The sequence below is a fragment of the Dermacentor silvarum genome, chromosome 5, assembly GCF_013339745.2.
Source record: "Dermacentor silvarum isolate Dsil-2018 chromosome 5, BIME_Dsil_1.4, whole genome shotgun sequence".
Lineage (NCBI taxonomy): Eukaryota > Metazoa > Arthropoda > Arachnida > Ixodida > Ixodidae > Dermacentor > Dermacentor silvarum.
Window position 1 is genome coordinate 133,091,624 of NC_051158.1, and position 18,054 is coordinate 133,109,677.

An 18,054-nucleotide genomic window follows, 5' to 3' on the forward strand; every position below is an offset into this window, starting at 1 on the left:
TTACCTTTGCGCACGATTCCTCGCGGCATGACACCGCTGGATATTCACCGTTTTATCTGCTCTAGGCCGACATCCTGCATTGCCCTTCGAGACTCTCCTTCCTTGGACTCCTCACTCGCCTACTGAATACGCCAGTGACGTCGCAGCTTGAGCCCGTGCAGCTCGTCAACTTGCCCACGATCGACTTTCTGCTTCGCAAGCAGCCCAGAAGTCCCGTTACGACAGCCGACGCAGAAGCGTGCACTTCACCCCTGGCTCTCTGGTCCTCCTATGGGCGCCATGCCGCCACATTGGCCTATCAGAGAAGCTCCTCTCACGTTACACCGCGCCCTACAACGATCATCGTCAACTCGGTGACGTATATATATATAGAAACTTTATTTGGCTGGAAAATATTTGAAGTATAGCGGTGGTCGGAGCCCCTCAGTCCAGGGCCCCACTGGCCTCTGCCGCCTGCCTGACCTGGCTAATTAAGGACTTTTGTCCTGCCAAGTCGGAACGGGCGAGCTGTGCCTCCCACTGCTCCATTGAGATATTATTAGTGGGCCTATGAGGGTGCTTACTACACTCCCAGGTCACATGTATTAGTGTAGGTATGCCACCGCACCAAGGGCATGTGGCCCTATAGCGGGTGGGATACATGGCATTTAGCAGTTTTAGATGGGGGAATACCCCGGTCTGTATTTTGCGCCAATCGGCGGCCTCTTCCCCGCTAAGTTGTGGGTGAGGCGGCGGGTATTTTCTGCGGACTCCGCGCTGATGAGCAAGGATGTCTTTTGCATTTAAATTGATGGGATTTTGTGAGGGATAGTGTGAGGGGTTGGGGTTCGAAGAGGACGCCATCGCTCGGTTAGTAGACGCTCGAGCTAAAGCGTTAGCCTGTTCGTTCCCCTGTACCCCCGAATGTCCCGGGCACCAGAGTAGGCGATGGCGGTGGTTGAACGATTTGGGGATTATCGCGAGGCTAGCCGCAGTCACGTGCCCCTTAAGAAACATGCAACATGTCTCCCGGGAGTCAGTGACCACGACTGAGTCCCTTTCCGAACGCTCCGCGTGAGCGAGCGCGATCGCCACTGCTAACATTTCGGCTGAGGTGGGGGAGCCCGCCGTGGTCGACGCGGTAATTTGCTGCTGGCTGATCGCGTTCACGACTGCCAGGGCGTACCTCCTTTGGTAGCGCTGCCCGGTAGCCTCTGCATACGCAGCTGCGTCCGTGTAGTACGTATTGTACCTAGCGTTATTGGAGTACATCGATTGAATATGTTGTGCGCGTGCTTTGCGCCTTTCCTTGTTGTACTCGGGATGCATATTCTTGGGAATTGGAGCTACTGTAATTTTGGATCTCACCGAAGGAGGGAGAGGTACGGCCTCTTCGGTGAGATAAATCGGGTATGCTGGGATATTAAGTCGTGCCAATATTGCCCTACCAGTTTTTGTGAAGCTGAGGCGCTCCCTCTGTCGCATCAGAGTGGCCTCCCTCAGTTCGTCGAAAGTATTGTGTACTCCCAAAGCTAGCATGCGCTCCGTGGAGGTAGATTTAGGCAGGCCCAGAGCCGCCTTGAAAGCTGTTCGAATTATCGTGTTGGCCTGCCTCTCCTCTTCCCTGTTCAGGATTTGGTAGGGCAAGCCATATGTGATTCGACTAATCACTAAGGCCTGTACGAGCCTTAGGGTATCGATTTCTCGCATTCCCGCCTTTCTATACGTCACTCGACGTATCATTTGGGCTATGTTGTGGGTTGCGGATTTGATGGTTTTGAGCGTCTGTGCTGCTCTCCCGTCGCTCTGAAGCCACAAACCCAGGACTCGCATCGTAGGTACCTCTCGGACCATTTGGCCCTCAACCACAATGTTAATCGACCCTCTGGATTTGTAGCCTTTCGCGTGTATCCGGATGACCTCGGATTTTTCGGGCGCGCACTTCAGCCCGCTCGTTCGGGAAAATTTCTCCACCGCTAATACCGCGGTTTGGAGCGTGTATTCTTTTTCCCCTAGGGAACCTCTGCTCGCCCACAGCGTGATATCGTCAGCGTAAAGCGTGTAACCTAGGTCGAGTATCCGATCGAGATCGCGCGCGAGGCGACACATCGCCATGTTGAAGAGCAGAGGAGATATTATCGCTCCTTGAGGGGTTCCTTTGCTCGGCATTTTAAATATCTGCGATGTGATTTGGCCAATATTGATGCTGGCCTCGCGGTTGGAAAGAAATGCCCTAATGTAATTGTAGGCGCGCTCACCACAACCCGAACGTTCGAGTTCCTCGAGTATTGCGCCGTGAGAGACATTGTCGAAGGCTCCTTTGAGGTCTAGTGCTAGGACTAGTCTCTCGTCACCGTACGGAATATTGGTTAGAATCTCGTCCCTTAGTAGGAGGAACGCGTCTTGACACGATAAACCTGTGCGAAATCCTATCATGGAGTCTGGGAACCAGCTCCGCTCTTCCAGGTATCGCTGTAGTCTGCTGTGGATCACCCTCTCATAGAGCTTACCGAGGCAGGACGTGAGCGATACCGGCCGGAGGGTATCGATCGAGGGATTCTTTTTCGGTTTGGGGATCATGATTATTTTAGCCAATTTCCATTCTTGGGGCAAATCTCCCTTGGCCCAGTACTCGCTATTGAAAACCTTTGTTATTTTCGCTAGGGCCACCGAATCCATGTTTCGAATCATTGAATTTGTGATTGTGTCTGGGCCCGGTGCCGAGTTTTTAACTGCGGCTTGCGCCGCTTCGTACACTTCCGCGTACGTTATTTCTTCGTCTAATTTAGGGTTGGCCTCTCCCGCGTATGGTCTCGCCGTGTAGGGTGATGCCGCCGCGGGTGAGGGTCCTATGTATTTGTTCTGAAGGACGTCGACTAGTTCTTTATCTGTACCCTCGAAATTGTCTGCTATAATTTGGAGCTTCTTGTTATTCTCAGTACGTGTGCTCATTGGGTCTAGCATACTCCGGAGTATTCGCCACGTACTGGCCGTTCCCAGTGTCCCAGATAGGTTTCCGCAGAAGGTCGCCCACTCGTTTTTAGCTAGCTCGTTGGCGTGGCCTTGGGCTTGCTCTGCCAATAGAGCGATGCGTTGTCTTAGGTGTTTGTTTAGGCGCTGTCTTTTCCACCTCTTCACGAGTTTCCGCCTCTCTTCCCATAAGCTGACTAGGTGAGAGTCTATCACCGGCGCCTCCGCTGTGCGCTCTATGGCTTTGGTGGTGTCCCCGTGCACTTGTTGAAGGAATTTAGTCCATTCCCGTATGTTGGTCGGGGCGGTATCTGAATCCTCCTGTGCCCTCTGGAGTTTTCTATAACGAGGCCAATCGGTTAGCTTAGTGGTTCCTATTGTTCTACGTATGATGGGTGTGGAGAGCGCTATTCTGATTATGTCATGATCGCTTCCCAGGTTTTCGTCGAGGGAAACCCATTGTACGTCTCTGACATTAATTGTATATGCACGGTCGGGCGCCGTGTCTCTGCTCACGCTGTTACCCGTGCGCGTCGGTTTGCCAATTTGATTGATTGCCCGTAAGCACAAGGCTGTGGCGGTACGCTCGAGTAGGAACCCTTTGGGCGATGTTTTCGCGTATCCCCATAGTATATGGGGCGCGTTAAAGTCCCCCACTATCACCGCCTTATCCCTGGTGCCCGTTAAATCTTTTGTTGCCGAGAGAATTTGTGGTAGATCGTCCCCTTTGCTTTTGGGAGGACTGTACAAGTTTGTGATTATTGTGTGTGCTTTACTTCGTTTCTTTGGCATCACACTGATAACTATGGAATGAGTATCTCCCTCAATTTGTGGAAGTGTTAATAATTGAGCGTTTATAGACTTGCTCACCAGCGTGGCGACCTTCGAATTTTGGGGATCGCTCAGGGTGTAGTATCCCTGCATTTTGGCCGGCTTGGCTCCGACCTCCTGCAGACATATCACGTCCGGAGCGATTTCGAAGTTTTTGATAAACTGTCGGAGCGCTGCCGCTTTCCTGGAGAAGGAGCGGCAGTTCCATTGCCAGATCTCCAATTGTTCTGAATTTGTTATTCGTTGTGGTTTCCTAGTTTGATTAGCCATGTTGCCCAATCTTGTTTTATGCCCGTGACGTTTCCGCGTCCGAGCTATCAGATTCTGTTATGCAGTGGCTTATTTTAGCTTTTGCCGAACCCGCCCCAATCGCAATTGCGCGTTTTTTGGTCGGAACAGCCTTCGTGGCTGCCTTAAGCTGTTCTGCCACAAATACCTTATGTTTTTCAAAATCATTCGTGCATAGCTGCTGAAATTCCATTAGTTTTTGATTGACTAACGTCATCATGTCGTGCATGAATATTTTTAGGTTTTCCGTTATCATTGTTTGGATTTGCACTGTTGTTGTCTGCTCGTTATTTGCGATTGAAGTTGTCGGAGACGGCGCGGAGCCCGAGGTTATGTCTGTCGCCGCGTTCGTTTCGGCTATTTCTTTAGTCTGACGCGGCGTTTCCAGCTGTTCTATTTTGTTATTTAGTCGCGCCTCCAACTCTGACATCTGCTTCTCTAGTGACTTTCGTTTGCGTTCTTCTTCTAAGAGCTGTTCTCTAAGGCGCGCGTTTTCCTTTTCCAATTTCTGAATGCGTTTATCATTTTCGCCAGTGTTTTGTTTTGGAGCAGTGGGAGAAACAATCCTCGCCCAGCTCACCTGCTGTTTTTTAGGCAGTGGCGAATTCGACCGCTGCGAAGCCCTGGAGCCTGAGGGGTCCCTCGAAGGGGTACTGCTCTTCGCTGTGCCTCTTTGTGACGATCTGGATCTCGATCGGCGTCGATAGAGGTCCTCCTCCTCCGTCGACTCGAACCAGCGCCCCGGTGCCTTTTTGGTCCTCTGTTCCGACCGCTCCCGCGATCGAGACTGGTGAGTCGTCTTCCCGCGCTTGGCGGCAATCAGTTTGTTCGGGCACCGACGGGTCTCGTGCCCCGCCGCCCTGCACACGGCGCACTTTACTTCACATTCGTGTCCTTGTGGTGGTGGATTTTCGAGTCCGCAGCCCCGGCATATGTTCTTGGGGTTCGGACACACGTCCGAGCGGTGTCCCTCTTGCATGCACTCCAGGCACATTTGGACTGTAGGCCTGTACTCCGTACACCGCATTTCTACTCCCATGTAGTACACGCATTTGGGGCGCGTGCCGCCCGAGAAGGTGAGGAGAGCGGTTTTTGAACTTCCAAGCATTCGGGCCCTTTCGATGGTCACTCCTTGGGTCCTTACTCGCAGGTGTTGCTGGAGATCTGCTGATTCGGTGTGTGCTGGAAATCCGTGCACCACCCCTTTGTAGCTATCATCTGGATCCGCTACGTACACGTTGAAGGGGTGTTGTTTGCCTCGCAGCTCCATGCATGTTATTCGACGAATGACGTCCGCCACTTCCAGTGAGGGTGTGGAGACGATGATGATATTCGTCCCCTCTCGGATTCGCAGTATGAAGTCCTCTCCGGTAATTTTTCGTTGGTTCGGTCCGCTTCCTGGGATTATCGACCCGGTAGAGCGAATAATCGCTTGTGGTATTTCTGTTTTCAGGTATTCCTTGAGCATTAGTCCTTTGTGGGGTTTCAGTATTATTTTTATGTCATTCTTCGGTAATGGTGGTAGAGGCTTCCCCCTCGCCGGGCGCATGTTGCGACGACCAATGCCCGTTTCGCTGTTTTGCCCGTCTCCTTTCGCACCGCCAGCTGATGGCCCTCCATTAATGTTATTCTTGTTGGAAGCCTTTTCCTTGTCATTGTGCTTGGCAGCCTCTCGCTGTCGCCGCGATAGAACTAACTGCCAGCCGTCCGTCGCCTGGTTGTGGGCGGCGATCCCCTGGCTTTTGCTAGTCCCCGCTTCGGAAATTCGTCTTGTGTCCCCGTTTTCGTCCGCGTTGTTATTCGGATGCGGGGGGGTTATTTGGAGATCCATATCTTCTGATGAAGTCATCTCCTACGCTCGGTAGGGGCGATCCGGGTATTAGCAAGTGGGGCGGTCGCTCACGCGTTAAGCCTATCAAGGCCTAACGGGGCTTCCGCCGCTTCGAATTTTCAAAGTCGCGCGGGATGACGAAATAATCACTCACGGACTTGAACTTGGTCTTGAAACGCAGCTTTGGTCGAGTGGAATCCGATGGGATACTCGAGGCAGGTGCACTTGACGAGCTTTCGGCTAAAACGTAAATTACGAAATTTTACACCTGGATCCTGCTTTTACGACCTCATCGATGCCAACTGAAGTTGTTGATGTTTCCCGGCTGTAGCCATACTGCTCTTATAGCTTCTCGCCTTCATAGCAAGCGCCAGGACGGTGCTTCAGCCGCCGGAGAGTGATGTTCCGGAGCGATCCATACATGGATCAACGCGATGCTTGGCAGAGCGACAAAGACGACGATGAAGACGCTGGCACTTGGGTCGGATCGGAAATCTCTTGCCCTAGCCTCCTCTGTATATATTTTGTAAATATATCCTTCGCCTCCATCTCGCTTCCGTCACAATATTCATCACGGCACTAAAGTTGTTCTTCTATCCCTGAAGTTGCTCAAACCTTGTCTGAATTTCTTTAGAAAGTTATTCCTCGGAATTTTCAGAATGACAACTCCCAAACAAATGTAAACAAAACAATTACCACGCATGCCTTTTATGTTGAGTCTTCTTAGAGTGAAATAATAAATGTGCGAAGCAATAACAGAAGAGTGGCACACGCAAGAGGCCGCGTTTCAAGCAGAAAGCTCGCCTTCGTGCATAGCGTTCGCCGCCATCATTTCCCGTTAAATGTTACGGTTACATAAGGTGCAGCTGGCGGGAAGCGTGAGAAGCCGTCCGGGAACTTAGAATGCCATCGCGTTCCACTCTTAAATGCGAAGCTTAAGCGTACTCGAAATTTTCTTGAATTTGAAACAACTAAGCCGCTGATTCCCAAAAACGATCGAGAAGAGGAACTGTGAAATGTCACAATATTAATTCACGAAGAATGCGCGTTTGCTGTGATGATGAAAGCGTATTCGTAAACAAGGGAGGGTTATACGTGTTTTATTTTTATTCCAGACGAGGGTTTGTCACTGGGAGAAGTAATGCATTTTCGCATAAACGGCGTTATTCAGCGTTATTTGCTCCTGCGTCGTCCACGAACATCCGAGCTGTGATTTCAGCAGCATTTTGCATTGTCCTGCCGCCTATATCATCGTCTGCCTCTGTAGAAAAAATTTGCAGGGCAACTGGAAAGTGCAAAAATAAAGGGAAAAGAAACAAAGATAAGCGCCACAAATAGTGATAATATACGACAATCAAAAAACAACCCGGAGGATTCATTAGCAGAGGCAGGCGCCCCTTCTGGAAGATGCCAAGTCAATGTAAGTAGAAAAACCTCCAAATGGAAGCACTTTTTTGTAACAGACTGCTATGTACGGTCAGAGTTTAGCATATTTACTAGAAGTGTTTATGAGTGAAAGTTCTAAATTAATCCGAGAATTTATGTTAGACACAGACAACTTGAAAATATCCAACATGCAATACTTCCACATTTTTTTTGTGGAGCTATTTAAGATTTCCGTTTCCCCGCGTAGCATTCGCCAAAACTCGCCTAGCGAAGACGTCACTCCGCTTTGCCTAGCAACCACCTCGTGAGGCGGCGTGTGCTTTGCCTCCTCTACGTGCCGTGCACATTTGCCTTGACATGGGACGTTAAGGAGAGCGAAGGAGAGCATGCGCGTGGCGTGCGCTATGCCTTGGAGAGAGAAAGAAAATGGGAGAGAGAGAGAGCTAGACAAAGAAATTTAGCAGTACCAACGAAGCTACGCGCAGAGCTGCTGCCGACGCGTCCGCGTTTCCCCGCGATCGCGCCGAACGCGCGCGGTATCCGTGACTGCAGCAGGCGCCTCTTGCGGCGGCTCGGCAGGTTTTGACCAGCCACGCCCCGGCAAGTGTGGAGGCGCAGCTTCGCCGTGACGTCACCGGGGAGATAAAGCTCGGAGCCGCCACAACGGCGGGAGAACTCTCGTTGACTCTATGGCGAGTACACGTAGCCTTGACATCGGACGACCAAAGAAGATCCAGACAGCCGAATAAGGAGCCGCTCATCTTGAAGCGCATCGCGTGGCGAAGCCGGCGGCCAGCCCATTGGGAATACCGTGCCTAGCAGCACTTATAATTTCCTAGCAAAACTTAGCCAAGCCTAGTAAATCCAGGAAGAAGCTAGGTCGATCACTAACTCGCTGTTTACTCCAGCCTTGCACCACTAGTGCAAGCTGCCCACATTTTTTTCTAGCGAAAGTGAAGTGTAAAAATATCGAGTGGTGCTTTAGCTAGAAAAAGGTTTATGAGTATCATTAGATAAACGCGTGTAATGCTGTTCGCGGCTACTTACCCGGTGAGCGGAGGTTTTCGGGAATGAGAAACAACTGCTTTTAGTTATCTGCTACTCAATGACAATACCAGTAATGAAAGAAGCTAACAACAGCACGTTACCAGTTGTACGAGTGAGGTTGGTTATTTTAGCTCAAGGATGGTGTAATACTAACGCACCACACTTTCTTTTAAAGGAATGCAGCCTGGTGAGACTCATAACTGACAAATAGCAAATTGCATTGTATGATTCGGCACAACAAATTGCTATTAGGCTGCCTAGGAACAAGCGACTCCTTTCGAATGTTTCGAAATTATAACCCAGCGCTTATATGAGCCATGCCTTCTCTTAAGAACTGCTGCTCTGACGCAAGAACCGAGGTGATGCTGGAGCTACAACCTTTTAAAAATGTTTATTTCAAAAGTCTGTCTCTCTTGAAGCTCATTACGTGTTGCCATTTTTTATATTCGCTAAAAAACGAATGTTTATCAATTTCGTATACTGAAATATAAGATACTTTGCTTTTCGTGTTCAAAATTTTGTAATGTTTGAAACCAAACATTTCACATCTAGGAATCACGAGGTGGAACTTGAAAGCGCAGATGCACGTGAACCGCCTAAATAAAATGGTCTAAGTGGATTTCTGGGCACATACATCTCCTGTTGTCCTCCAAGGCATGTTTCCAGCACTGGCATTTTTCCTTTGCATGATCCATATCTAGGCTGAACACGGCTATGATATTTTACACTTGATATAGTTCATCCTATGGAACGTGCCCATGAAAAACTTAGAGAGCATTAGCTTTGCATATTCTTTACCTATTGGCCAGCAATAACTACACGGACGTCTAATTACCGCTTTCTCATTTGCTGCTTGTCGAACCTGGAAACATTCGTTCTCTACGAGCTTTGTATTTTACCAGCTTCAGATAGTAGGAATATAAAAACATTACAGTCGAGCTTATTGGTAGATATTTTGTCATTTGCTCTAAGAAACTATTGAGAATATCCTTAAGCATTAGCCGCAATCATATCAAGCCGCGCCAAGAGCTCCACTTCTACCATGGTCAGTGCAGTCTTCTTTGAGGTACTCACCATTAGGAACAGCTTACGAGATGATTGTGTTGCATGAATGGATGATTCGTAAATTTTGAGAACTAATAACTCTTTCGAGACCACAGCATAGCAACAAGTTTGCATTATTGCAATCACCCGCATTTACACACATGCATCGTACAGACACGCATCCTGAAACTGAAAATCCAGTTTTCATACATACTGAAAATCCGTTAAATTTGGGCATCCCTGCACTTGTAATGTTTGAAATAAGCTTTCGGTTAACATAGCTTTACAAGAAAGGGCGAAATTACCTCAACCAGCTGCTACATAGTGGAAACTGCACCACCGCTTTTGCGCTAACGGTGATCGAGTAAAATTACACCAGGGTAATTATACTACCCAGCTGCACAAGAGTAAAAATACACAGCTGTCTTTAATTTATTTGCAGTGAAAGAATACTCTAGTGTTCCTACCCTTCCGGAGGAGGAAGAGTGCTTACCCTGCCTCTGATGGCAGTACGAGTACTTTAATAAAAGAGCTACATAGATACAGTCAGATTTAAAACTTGAATACACTGTTTATATGTATATTGTTCAGACTTACGAAGCAGGATAGCCACCAGAACTTGTGCTGTAGTCTTCCACATTTCGTTGTGTTCCTAAAGAAGATTATTAACATTATAGATAGGTTGCACGGACCTCATCGCGGACGTAATATTTGCGTACTAGCAGGTCGAGAAGCGGCGTAAGCAAGATACATGACAGCATCACAGCAACAGGCACGTCTTGTGTAGTACGTCAGAGCGATAATAGTGATAAACAGGTAAAAAGCAATCGCCGTCAAAAAGCCAAAGAGTGTGTGCATCATAATACGCTGCACTGATGGCATCGTAGTCGCCATCTTTGGGTACCATCTCGGTGAGAGATGGATACCTGACGTCACATGAAAACTATCTATAGGACAGTTATAACCAAGCAATACTTAATTTTAGGTATAGAAGCACAAACTAGAGCACTGCACGGGCTCGGGCTTACCCGAAAGCCCGGGCTCGGCCCGGCCCGTGGGCCGGGCCGGGCCGGGTAGAACAGTTTTTTCACGGGCTCGGGCTCGGGCACGGCGTATGCTTTTTGACCCGGGCCCGGGCCGGGCTCGGGCTTTCTGGTGGTGTGCATGTGACGTGCAGCGAGTTATTCTCGGGCCCGTCTCAACTCTGAAAAACATTATTTTTCGGTCTCGGGCCGGGTTCGGGCCGGTTTCGAGTCGGGCTCGGGCCGGGCTGGGGCCTAAAGTAAAGGGATGGCGGGCCGGGCCGGGCGGGTAACGTAGATTATTTCCGGGCCCGCGCCGGGCCCGGGTCTCGCCATAAAAGTTTTGATCGGGCTCGGGCGGGCCGCCCAACGTAAAAACGGGCCCGGGCCGGGCCCGGGCTCAAAAAAATCGGCCCGTGCAGTGCTCTAGTCTCAACTCTGAAAAACATGGATTTTTCGGTCTCGGGCCGGGTTCGGACCGGTTTCGAGAAGGGCTCGTGCCGGGCTCGGGCCTAAGGTAAAGGGGTTGCGGGCCGGGCGGGTAACGGTAAGTTTCTTCTATGCGTGATAATTTTATACATTCATCACATCACCCAATCATCTTCCTTATTGACGGGGCTTTCCCTTCCGAGCATGAAAATCATTTTATTGCACCACCGAATCACCAGTTATCTCCCAAACACATTTGCGTGGCCAGCAAAACGCTACATTCCTCCTAATCTCCACTGCACTAGAGGCTACAACCGCTTTTTCTATAATACGTGCCACTTTATTTAGCTGTGTTCACTTTACGCACATCAGCCATCATTCCATCGCATTTTTTTCATGTTTGTGTGCTATTAGGATTCTGTAACGTAGACTACTACTCATAGAATGCAATCATCGGACGCCTATTCTTTTAACAGTAAGATACCAGTCATCGTTTGCAAGCTCCTCGGGCATGGACTAAAGCATATTTCAGTTCCTCTGAATATTACTTTCATCATCCGGGCCAAGCTGTGTGATTTATTCCAGATTTATATCCACAACCTTAAATGACCCTAAATAGACATTGTATTTGAATTTAAATAATCACTGTATAAAACGCAAACTGTTCTTTAGCTGCATTTGTCTGTACATTCAAGCTTCGAGTTAACTGGCTTCGAGTGAACCCCCAATGGCAGTACTTTATGCACTACGAAGAAAAGCATTTCCTCCAAACACCGTGCACACAGGGGGGGGGGGGGGGGGGGGGGGGGTATTCTGTAAGATTCCACTTAGTGGAATGTCCACTTCGCCAGTCGTGATTGGCTCCGGCCGCACGCGCGAGAGGAAGACTGGCTGGCTCCCTCAAGCGCGTGCGGCTGGAGCAATGGCGACAGCCGAAGTGGACAGTACACTAGGTGGACTCTTACAGAATACCCCGCAGGTCGATTCTGTTTAACGCCATAGCGTTTGGAGCCCCGTGTCGCAGGAAATGTGGGGTCGGCGTCCAAGGAGGTTGGAAAAAAACTGCTTGAGTGGCAATGCTGCATCGAAAGTGAAACCAGGCCGCCGTCATCTTACTCAGGCACGATGAAACGTCAGGGTATAGTGCAACATAGGAAACGCCTGCTTTTCCCCTCCTTCATGTTTAAGATGGCTAATTTCGCTGTAAAGATCCTATGAATGTACGCCTTTGTTTCACAGGTTGTAGGGGGAAACCTGAATGCCACGGTACATTTTTTTAGAGTTTTTGATGACAACACTCAGCCAAATAGATTATTTTAGCAAAACACAATGACATTTAATTTTACAATTAGCCTAGCATTTACATTCGCGCAACAAAAACACTTAACGTGTGCGCGGACTGCAGCCTTCGCCGCACTCTTTCAGAGTTGAAGTTAGGGCAAGCGGTGGCTTCACCCCTACTGGTAAACAATAACGTGGCCGCCTAGGGAGCCTACATGCAACGCCGTTTAAGCGCCGCCTCTCCGGAAGTTGTTTTTTTTTTTCAACTTCCTTTTCGGCGTCGTAAGCGGTGTTTGCTTTCCGTTCACGAGCGAAAATTGCCGTATATATTCATTACTGCACTAAAGTTGTTCTTCTAGCCCCGAAGTTGCTCAGACCTTGTCTGAATTTCTTTAGAAAATTATTCCTCGGAATTTTCAGAGTGACAACTCCCAAACAAATGTAAACAAAACAACGACAACGAATGCCTTTTATGTTGAGTCTTCTTAGAGTGAAATAATAAAAGTGCGAAGTAATAACGGAAGATTGGCACACGCAAGAGACCGCGCTTCTACCAGAAAGCTCACCTTCGTGCATAGCGTTCGCCGCCAGCGTTTCACGTTAAACGTTACGGTTACATAAGGTGCAGCTGCCGGGAAGCATCAGAAGCTGTCCGGGACCGTAGAATGCTATCGCGTTCCACTCTTAAATGCGGAAATTAGGCATCCTCGAAATTTTCTTGTATTTGAAACAACCAAGCCGCAGATTCCCAAAAGCGATCGAGAAGAGGAACTGTTTTTGTTAAGTCGCGGCCACATGAATCCAAAAGTGCCTTTTTTTGGTTGAATTCTTCGAGTTTTTGATCAAATGCTGACTTTTTCACGATACTTCTCGTTCATGAAACATTCTGTAAATGCGCGGTTTTCCATCGCTCGTGTTTTAAACTTATGCGTTGCTTTATACAAACGCTTGATCTTATATCGTGCACCACTGCAATAGTAGGTGAACGTCACGCGTGAAGACGCAGATGAGTTACTATGTGAGTATATTTGCACATCTTCAAATCCAATAACTGAAACTTATAATACTATGCAGGAAAGGAAATAATCTTGCAAGTGGCACCCTTACGTTTAGTTTATTTTAATACTCACGTTCCCTTACTCCTTGGTGCTGCAAGCAATTTGAACTCCAAGTTCACAATCTGAAATATAGCAGTTCTCTACCCTCAATTTATACTTCTGATGGAGCGTCTGCGTTTTACATGGGTATCGGGCGCATAGAAGTAACAGCTGCTAGAGTTGTTATTTCTTCCGCACCGAACATCTACACGAAGGCTATCGGGAAACGTCTGTGCTTATCAAAGCTCCAATAATGATGTGTTTTTCAGGATCGTGTACACCAAACCGGATGCGTGTCTAAGTTGCTGAAAACAAGGTCATTTCACGGATGTTTTTAAGCATTCCTGCCTGTTTTTGTTGCCACGCAATATAAAATAATGGGTTCGTCGCGCGTGTATGATGATATTTGCGAATATCTGGCCTGTATTTAAACATACTTGCTAATATACACCAAACCGGATGCGTGCGTCTGAGTCGCGGAAAAGAAGGTCATTTCTGATTTTTGTTTCAAGCATTCCGGTCATTTGGTCGACAACTGCCAGGCAATATGAAATAAGGCTTTCGTTGCGCATCTATGATAATATTCGCGAGTACATTGCAGGCATTGCAATATTCTCGAAATGCATATATTGAAAGTGCTGATTCTTGGCGGAAGAACCAAGCTTGAACCAATACATTTTTACTGTTTTCCTCAGCACGTTTGGGTCAACATTGCTGCTTATTTGAAAGGGTTATACATGCTTGAATGAGTTTATGTCCCTTCGCATCACCAACGAATATTTACAGGCGTACAGCATAAACTGATCATTTTACAAAAAGTCGATGGCGCTCTTGAGCTGCACAGAATGAAAAAAAAAACGAAATCTGGTAGAATCCATCTCACGATTAATGTTTGCGTGACAGCGATTAGTATTTCAGCAATGTATCGAAACAGCCTAATGGAACCACCGAAACGCGTCATGTATTAAGCGAGTACGAAGCAGAAATGCTCCTTCAGGCTTGTCACTGGGCAGGTTGCGTCATCTAGCGCCGCCGCCGCGAAGTACCCGCGTGGTGTTATATGCAAATTCAGACAAACTGCGCCTATCACCGGATAAAATTAAATAATTTTGTTTGTTATTTCCAGAGGGCCCATTTCATATCAAGGAGGAGGAGGAAAAAGAAGAAAGGAAAGGCAGGGAGGTCAACCAGACGCACGTCCGGTTTGCTACCCTACACGGGGGAAGGGGATTAAAGGGATGAAAAGAAAGGAGAGAGAGGGAAGAAAGAACTCGCGGTATGAACACGTGCGGTTATCTAACACTTCACAGTCGGTCACTGAGGCCAGTCGACTTCATGAATTTTAACAATGCCCGCGTCGCTTTATGAGCCTGCGACGCGTGGGGCCACGGTCCAAGAATCTTTGTCTATTTCATATCAAACAGGTTGATTGAAGTGTAGCACATACCTGGTTTCACATTCGCAGGGATCCAAGCTGGGATCAACGGGGTTTATGGAAGAGCGGCATATAAGCAATAACAGATACCAGTGACTGAAGTTGGCACGACCATTGGTTACGAACCCGGCTTCTTCATCCCATCAGCCGGATGCTCTATATAACCATTAGACCATGCACTACCCAGCGGCCAAAGTTGGCGGGATAACGGTTAGAGACAGACAGGCAGACAGAGAGACAGTGCTGGAACTTCTTTTTTCCCGTACTTAACAGGCGGCCGCTCAATATCATACTACTAGCTCCTCGCGAGCAGCGGGCCCTCCTGCTATTTATTGCAGCGGCGGCTCGCCGGTTCATCAAGTCTGTTCTGTGCCATTTCACTGCGCGATGTCTTCTTACCTTTGAAGACAACGCGGTAGCCGGCAGACCCTGAGGTCCACCACATGGTGCAGGAAACACGGGACCTCGGCAGCGACGTCAACCTCACCGACGCACGGAAACGCTCCGCGAGGCCTTTCTTTTCGCTCAGAAAAAATTGTCCTCTGCCACTTGACCGCTGCATACGCATCAGTTTTCTACGTATTTTCTACACTCGAAGCGAACTTTCCACCTCGTCATCGGCGTTGACGACGCGCTCGGCGTCGCCGTGAGGCTCTGCACATACTTAGGTATGCTGTATGACATCCTCCACTTTGGGTTATATTGTCACACTATTATTTCACTAAAGTTCCTCGTGCAAGTGTTGTATTCTTCACCACAATACTCCACAGAATTTTGAGAATTTCAGTCCACGAACAAATGTCATAAATAATAATCGCGGCACATGCCTTTTATCTTAAATCTTCTCAGACTAATAAAAGTGCGAATCAATATCAGAGATCAAATCTGAAAATCTTGTATTTTACTGGCGCGGCTCTGCATTACAAATCTCCGGAGTCCACCCACCAAAGAGGTTTGAAATTTACCCAACACGGAAAACAGGTGGTAAAGTCGCTTAGAAAGATTCATAAATAAACATCAGTAAAATTGACCGACGGCAGGATTCGAACAGAGGACCCCGAAGCACAACAGCTCAATCCTCTTACCTTGTTTTCCAGGGGCGCATGCCTGAGTAAGGGCATTAATACATCCTTAAGAATTTTACGCGTGCAAGCCAGCGCGTTGACGGGCTTGGCGATCCCGGCCGCGGCGGCCGCATTTCGATGGAGGCTAAATGCAAGAACACCTGTGATCTTGCGTTGTTGCTCACGGTAAAGAGCCCCAGGTGGTCAAATTTAATCCGGAGCCCTCCACTACGGCGTGCCTCAAACTCAGAACTGGTTTTGACACGTAAAACCGCAGAACGAAGTAGAACGGGTTTGGCGCGTTTTGATTAACACATAAAATACTACCTGCCAGTGCGTTCTTCCCGCAGTGAAGCACCACGTCCTAACATCGCAGAAATAAGCCTCCACGTGTTGTCAGACCGCTGACCAAGAACTTCCAGCGGAACGCTAATCGCAATAAAGCAAGGGGGGCCAGCATACGCGCAAGGACCACTCCGTTAATTCAGATGCAGAAACAATGTGCCATAGATATACTGCATGTGCAGCACACGCTGAACCTCAACGTCGGAGGCGCTCAGACGTAGCGCTGCGGTTACAGGAGGCTGAGGCTAAGCGACAACGCCGACTAAGCCCTGAAGTTGAAACGCTCAAAGCTGACGCACCTATCTTGCCCGCCGTGAGCATGACGAAGTACGGGAACGCGAGGTCAAGACAAGGCGACAGTGGCGAGAAGACCCTGTAGTTCAAACCAATGGTGCTCGCGGTCATCACTTTTCGCTGTTTATGTGCATACTCACCCCACACAACGCGGGTTTACTTGGATTACGTTAAACTGCACTTCATACTGCCACTATACAGCTACGAGCCTTAGACTTCGTGTAATATTCTAACAGGTTGCTATCGAATTCAATGCAACGCCCTTATTGAAGGCTCCATTCTACCCTAATTACGAAGGGACGCAAAACATCCAGGTAATTTAAAATGATAATGCACTCCCGTGATTATTCTTTCTTTGGGGATCATTTAACGGAATCCTAGGAGAAAGCTGCGTCGCACTTGATGTCAACATTGGCTTAGACGATCCTAGACGATTCACCTAGGCCGAGATTTGATAAGTTACGTCTTGTCTCCCATAATTGGTTCTCGCCCACGTAACTCGAATATCTTTCCTACGTAGTGGATACAGATTTTGCGATTGTGAGCCATGAACATCAGAAAGGTCATTAGGCATGGCATGGCATGGCAAGAACTTTATTTTGGTCCAGAGAAACTAGGGCCCGAGGGCAAAAGCCCCCAGGCTAAGTCGGTGGCTTCGAACCTCTTCGAGTATTCCTGCGACTGCTGTGCCGTCATGGATGCCACCCCTTATCGACACTTCCCGACATACGGCCGAACTCCACATTTTCAAGAGCCATTAAATGCCAAGAATCTGCCATACCATCATACTTTGCCCCTGCTGACCTTCCACGTATGCCCCCATGGGTAATGTCCAAAATACGGGTGCGTCTATCTATTCCCGGTATTTCTAAAAAATCGCGAATACCTATCGTCGGCCTCAGACATTTAACACTTAAATATATGTCGAAAGAATATGACTCCTCGGTGAATGTGTATACAGACGGATCGGTCTCCTTGTATGCGTCTGGTGCGGCTTTCGTCGTGCCTGCGCATCAAGTCATTCGACGGTTTCGTCTGTGTAACAATACGACTAGAACATCTACGGAACTAGTGGCAATCAGAGAGGCCGTTCGATATATTTTGCAACAGCCTCCTCAAGTATGGACAGTCTTCAGTGACGCAAAGTCTGCTCTGCAACTACTTAGACTGGTGTTGAAAGAAAGCGCGTACAGAGTGTTGGCTCTTCAAACTGCCGAGCTATACACTTTAGCGCAAGAAAACGGCCACCTCATCACATTTCAGTGGATTCCCAGTCACTGTGGTATACACGGCAACGAATTGGCTGATGCCGAAGCGAAGAAAGCACTGGAAGAACGAGAGTCAATGCTTGCGATTCCTTTTTCAAGAGCGGACGCCAACTGCCTTCTCTCCAGTGTCATCAGAAAATCGACAGAAGAGCACTGGGACAATCCGGATAATCGACACAGACGACTGCAGAGATTGGACCCTACCATGAAATTTAGGCTACTACCGAAAATTCAACGCAGCTGTGCCAGTCTTCTGCACAGACTAAGGCTGGGGGTAGCGTTTACGCGCGGATACGTACACCTCATGCGACGCACCGAGTCTCCGGACTGTGAATTGTGCAATGTCAAAGAGACTATAGGTCATGTGCTTTGTGACTGCCCTAGGTACGTGCAAGAGCGTCAAAGGTTGACTAATGACCCCACGCGTCTCGACAGCCCACCGT